This window comes from Cupressus sempervirens, chromosome 6 (assembly GCF_028749045.1).
Source record: "Cupressus sempervirens isolate cs-2001-9-10 chromosome 6, ASM2874904v1, whole genome shotgun sequence".
Classification (NCBI taxonomy): domain Eukaryota; kingdom Viridiplantae; phylum Streptophyta; class Pinopsida; order Cupressales; family Cupressaceae; genus Cupressus; species Cupressus sempervirens.
Window position 1 is genome coordinate 189,902,564 of NC_143123.1, and position 6,623 is coordinate 189,909,186.

Consider the following 6,623-nt stretch of genomic DNA (forward strand, 5'->3'; position numbering starts at 1 on the left):
GCATATACATATACATGTGAATTGTGCTAGTTACATCTATATTTATATGTAATTTTATAGAGTTCAATTGTTTGGAACCTAATTTCTCAAAAAATAAAAAAGATAATCATTATGCTTTGTGAGCTTTTATGAGATGTGAATGGTAGTGATGGCTATGTTTTATTTAAGTTTATGGAGTTAAATTATTCAGGATCTAATTTCTTAAAAAATGGTAGCCTTTAAAATTGATTTTCAGTACCAAGAAAAAGCTAAATTGCAAGCTCTAAATTGCAAGCTTGTCATGATCTCAATTAGTGGGCATAGTGTTTACAGATTATATTTTTTTCTTTATGAAATAGTTTTCTATATTTTCTCTATGTTTTTCAACAGAATCTGTTTGTGGTGTATTGATGGGTAAGTGCACCAAGTTGTGGTGTCAAAAGGGGGGTATAAGTGGACACCTTTTTCTTGAAATCTGCAATTTCTGAACTTCAACAAGAATTTGAAGATAGTTATGCTCAAAATTTTAAGATATGACAAAAAAGAAAAGTCGTAGTCTTTTGAATCTAGTTTTTAAACTACTAATTTTTTTAAAAAATGGTTTAGTTTTAGGTCCTCAAAAAAGGGGGTCACAAAAAGTGGTACATTTTATTCCAAAAAAACATAACACAGTATAAAGTGTGGGCCCCCTAAAATTTTAAGTTTAAAATTTTTTTTTTTAATTACTTTAGTCAAAAGTTACTTAACACTATATAATTTATCCTAGATTTTTTGAATAATTTTATAATGTGTATTTTTTTTAATGAATTTTTTAACTAGACACATCCCAAAAACGTGAAATATCTATGTGCTCCCCCTAGAAATAATTGAAAACTAATCTAAAATCAAAACTTTTTTTTTTAAAGTGTGTAGAATGGAGTCTAGTTTCTAAAAAACTAAGTTGTTGCAAAATTCGATGAATGAGCTAAAATCTATAGCCCAATTAGTACATGGTAGTATTTGACAAAAAATGAGCATACATTCAAAAGAAATTATAGATGAAAGGCTTGAAATAGTTCAAATTAAAAATAAATTATATGGTTATATAGCTAACACAGAGACCTACAATGTCATGTAACCTGATCTTATCGATGCCCAACCACACACAAGAAAAATCAGGTTGGGAGAGAGAGATTAAGAGTAGGGGATGGAGAGAGAGAGAGATCGAGAGTAGGGGATGGGAGAGAGAGAGAGAGAGAGAGAGAGAGAGAGAGAGAGAGAGAGAGTAGGCGGTGGGAGACAGAGTGGGAGTGGGAGAGCGAGAGAGAGGAGGATGGGAGTGCATGTGTGTAAAAGAGAGAGTAGGGAATGGGAGAGAGGGGAGACAGAGTAGCGAGAGAGAGAGAGAGAGAGAGAGAGAGAGAGAGAGAGAGAGAGAGAGAGAGAGAGAGAAGGGGATGGGAGAGAGAGTGGGAGAGGGAGAGAGAGGGGGGATGGAAATGTGTGTAAGAGAGAGAGAGAGTAAGGGATAGGAGAGAGTGTGTAAATGTGTGAGAGAGTAGGGGGTAGCAAAGAGAGAGTAGAGAGAGAGAGAGAGAGTAGGCAGTGGGAGAGAGAGAGAGAGAGAGTAGGCAGTGCGAGAGGGAGTGGGAGAGGGAGAGTGAGTGAGAGACAAAGTAGGGGATGGGAGAGGAGAGAGGGGGGATGGGTGTGTGAGTGAAATAGAGAGAGTAGGGAATGGGAGAGGGGAGAGAGAGATAGAGAGAGAGTAGGGGATGTGAGAGCAAGAGAGTAGGAAATGGGAGAGGGAGTGGGAGAGGGAGAGAGAGGGGGGATGGGAGTGTGTGTAAGAGAGAGAGTAGGGGATGGGAGAGAGTGTGGAAGTGTGAGAGAGAGTAGGGGTGGCAGAGAGAGAGTGAGAGTAGGGGATGGGAGAGAGAGAGAGTAGAGAGGGAGAGAGTGAGAGAGAGAGAGAGAGAGATAGTAGGTGGTGGGAGAGGGAGGGGGAGGGAGAGAGAGGGGGAATGGGAGTGTGTAAGAGAGACAGAGTAGGGGATGGGAGAGAGTAAGCAGTAGGAGAGGGAGTGTGTGTGTGAGAGAGAGAGAGAGGGGGGGAATGGGAATGTGTGTAAGAGAGACAGAGTAGGGGATGGGAGAGAGTGTGAGAGTCTGTGAGAGAGTAGGGGGTGGCAGTGAGAGCTTGTACGAGATGGGGGGAGAGAGAGAGAGAGAGAGAGAGAGAGAGAGAGAGTAGGAGATGGGAGAGAGTGTGAGAGAGTAGGGGATGGAAGAGAGAGAGTGAGAGTAGGGGATGGGAGAGAGAAAGTAGAGAGGGAGAGAGAGTACATGAGAGAGAGAGAGATAGTAGGCAATGCAAGAGGGAGTGGGAGAGGGAGAGAGAGGAGGGATGGGAGTGTGTGTGAAAAATCTAGAGAGTAGGGGATGGGAGAGGAGAGAGAGAGGGAGGATGGGAGTGTGTGTGTCTGTGAAAGAGAGAGAGTAGGGGATGGGAGAGGGGAGAGAGAGAGAGTAGGGGATGGGGGAGAGAGAATAGGATGTGGGAGAGGGAGTGGAAGAGGGAGAGAGAGAGGGGGGGAATGGGAATTTGTGTAAGAGAGACAGAGTAGGGGATGGGAGAGAGTGTGAGAGAGAGTAGGTGGTGGTAGAGAGAGCTCGTATGAGATGGGAGAGAGAGAGTGAGAGTAGGGGATGGGAGAGTGTGAGAGAGAGTAGGGGATCAGAGAGAGAGAGAGAGAGTAAGGGATGGGAGAGAGAGAGAGAGAGAGAGAGAGAGTAGAGAGGGAGAGAGAGAGAGAACTTGAGAGAGATTGATAGTAGGTGGTAGGAGAGGGAATGGGAGAGGGAGAGGGAGAGAGATAAGAGGGATGGGAGTGTGTGTGATAGATCTAGAGAGTAGGGGATGGGAGAGAAGAGAGTGAGGGGATAAGAGTGTGTGCGTGTTTGTGAAAGAGAGATAGTAGGGGATGGGAGAGGGGAGAGAGAGAGTAGGGGATGGAGGATAGAGAGTAGGCGGTGGGAGAGGGAGAGAGTGAGAGTAAAGGATGCGAGAGAGTGTGAGAGAGAGTAGGATATGGGAGAGAGTGAGAGAGAGAGTAGGGAGAAGGAGATAGAGAGAGGGGGATGGGAGTGTGTGTGATAGATTTAGAGAGTAGGGGATGGGAGAGAAGAGAGAGGGGGGGATGGGAGTGTGTGTGTGTGTGTCTATGAAAGAGAGAGTAGGGGATGGGAGAGAGTGTGAGAGAGAGTAGAGGGTGGCAGAGAGAGTACATGATGGGAGAGATAGAGTGAAAGGATGGGAGAGAGTGAGAGAGAGAGTAGGGGGTGGGAGAGAGAGATTATAGGATGGGAGATCTGAAGTGAAAGGATGGGAGAGAGTGTGAGAGAGAGTAGGGGATGGGAGAGAGAGAGTAAGAGTAGGGGATGTGAGAGAGAGAGAGAGAGAGTGGAGAGGGAGAGAGTAAACTTGAGAGAGAGATAGTAGGCGATGGGAGAGGGAGTGGGAGAGGAGGAGAGAGAGGGGGGATGGGAGTGTGTGTGAGAGATCTAGAGAGTAGGGTATGAGAGAGAGAGAGAGAGAGAGAGAGAGAGTAGTGGATGAGAGAGAGACTAGGTAGTAGGAGAGGGAGTGGGAGAGGGAGAGAGAGGGGGGGTGGGAATGTGTGTAAGAGAGAGTAGGGGATGGGAGAGAGTGTGAGAGAGAGAAGGAGGTGGTAGAGAGAGAGAACATGATGGGAGAGAGAGAGTGAGAGTAGGGGATGGGAGAGGGTGTGGGAGAGAGTAGGGGGTTGGGGGAGAGAGAGATAGCAGGCAGTGGGAGAGGGAGGATGGGAGTGTGTGTGAGAGATCTAAAGAGTAGGGGAAGGGAGAGGAGAGAGGGTGAGAGAGGGAGAGATAGAGAGAGAGAGAGAGTAAGCGGTTGGACAGGGAGAGCGAGAGAGAGAGTAGGGGATGGGAGAGGGAGTACGAGAGGGAGAGTGAGAGAGAGTAGGCGATGAGAGAGGGAGAGTGAGAGAGAGAGAGTAGGGGATGGGAGAGAGTAAGTGATGGGAGAGGGAGAGAGAGGTAGTAGGTGATGGGAGAGGGAGAGTGAGAGAGAGAGTAGGGAGGATAGAGAGTGATGTGTTTTGACATAGTGCGTATGCACTATAGTGCGTACATTTTATAGTGTGTATGTGCTATAGTGCATATGCACTATGTGAAATTACCCAAAAATGGTCAAAAAGAAACTTTGGGGCCTATTTCATCCATTCTCTACTTTTGGTCTATTGTACTTTTTGTTATTCTGACAGAAATCACGAGTTTCAACATTGCAAACACTATTTCAAAAAATTTTGAAGTTAGCAAACACCAAATTCAATCATTGGATATATGATTTGAAGACTTTTTGAATATTCCTTGTATAGAAAAGGTTAGTGCAATCCATTTTAAATATTGTTTGTTGATATATAAATTCAAATTTAATTATAATTTGACATGTTGTTTAATTATATATAGTCAATTCATTGAAATTTGTATGTTTGAATGAAATGTCATTTCAAAATGGTTAGAAATTTGACAAGTTGATTGATATATATTGCATATTTATTCAAATAATTATAATTTTTATATGTATTTGAATAATTTTTAATTTACACATTATAAGTAATTCAGACGTTTGAATAATTTGATATGTAGAAATCATCATCATGCCAAGGAAGAAATCAAAAACTCAAACAAATGAAGATAGGGAGAGAGATTTGCCAATTAAAAGAGATAAAATAAAACTACTACGTGAATAAAGAAAATTGCAAAGCAATAATGAAAAATTGACTTTCGAAAAGGATCAAGAACCACCGGTACAAAGAAACAAAGAGGAAGAATTGGAAAGATAAAGAGAACGAATGAGATTGTTATGCTCGAGAAGACAATTGAATTGTGAAGCTACACCATCTTCCAATGTTGGAGTCATATCATCCTCTCATGTTGAAGAGACACTAATTTGTGGATCCGACAATGTACACACTCCATCATGTCATGTTGAAGGCACAACATCAACACATCTAGTAGATGATATTCCATCTTTTGCATCTTATTGACAAGGCACATCATCTTTGGTTAAAGTTACGCAATACACTCAACCTTATGTTGATGTTCAAAATGTTGAGGGAATTGAAGAAATTATAACACCTTCTAGAATTCATTTTAGAAGACCAAAATATTTGATTAATATTGATACTAACATTTTGAAATCAATGCCTAACAAGATTAGCAAGCGTACTTGTCAAAAAAAAGTTACTCGTATATAGAGATTATTTTTTGAAGAATTAAATATTACAGGTCAATGCCAATTATTTGTTGAAATGATAAAGAATTTGAAATTTAGGCCTATCATGAAGATTCTTGGGCTAAGAACGATGGACGATTCAAATGAAAAAAAATTGTAAAGAATCTAATGAGTGCTTATGACAAAGTGGGTTCTAAATCACGCACCAAAGATAGTAATATCACAAGATGAGTACTTGCATCGATAATAGTGAGTAGCCAAATGAAGAAAGCTCGAGTCATGAGAAAGACAAGAAAAATATTAAAAATTGGTAGAGGTACTCTAAGGAGAGCCATGCTAAGGCGTGAGAGATTGGAAGATCCAACAAAAAATGAGTTATGGATATTTAGCAATAGACTACCATGAAAGAATAAAGAAATTAATGAAGCTTTAAAATTATTGATCGAAGATTTTTGAAAAAATAACACACATGTTTCCCCTAATCAAAGAGATGTTGTAAGAAGGAGAATTAGTAGTCAAAATTGCGACCCACGTGCGAAACATTTTTGGACTCAACTTAGACACAATTTTTTGCAAAATTTATTGGTATGTATCTTCAAATTCAAATAAGTCAAAGATTTTTTAAGATGGTTAAACTTTTTTATGTCAAGATAAATCACACACGCACAACTTGTTGTTGTAGGATACATATTGAATTTTCTTACCATTTTTTTGTTTTTAGGCATATATGTATATTTTTGCATTCTAAGTTTTTTTTGCAAGATTGTGACATAAATGAGCCACCAAGATCTTCAAAGGAATTCATATCCAAAATTTTATATGAAATAGGGGATGACCAAAAATTTTACAAGACATCATGCTTGGATAGTACATGCTTATTTTGTGGTTCTTTGCAACTTTTATCAACTTGTCAACATATAGATAGTACACATGCAATTGGAAATGAAATAGTAGATTATGGAAAATTTAAGACAGTGACATATGCTCTAAAAGATGGGAAACAGGGCAAAAGATGTGATTTAATCATTGAAAAGATTCCAATGTATGAGTTTATGAAGATTTTTTGTGAAAAGATTATTTACGACTATGCAAGGCATACACATAAAGCTCGATGGTTGGATTTGCAATTCAAGTTGTGGAAGGATATGTTTCCGTTGGATACCATTGTTTTAGTTATAGATTTCGCAGAGAATTACACACTCCAACCACAAAATGAGGTGCAAGCAAAGTATTATACTTCTCAACAGGTTTCCATAGTTGTTCACATAACATTCATGCATTCACCTACAAGTACAGAGGATGACAAGAAGATTTTGAGGGAGTACCATTTTTACATCAGGAATGATCGATCACATTCTATGGAGTTTGTATAGGGTTGTTT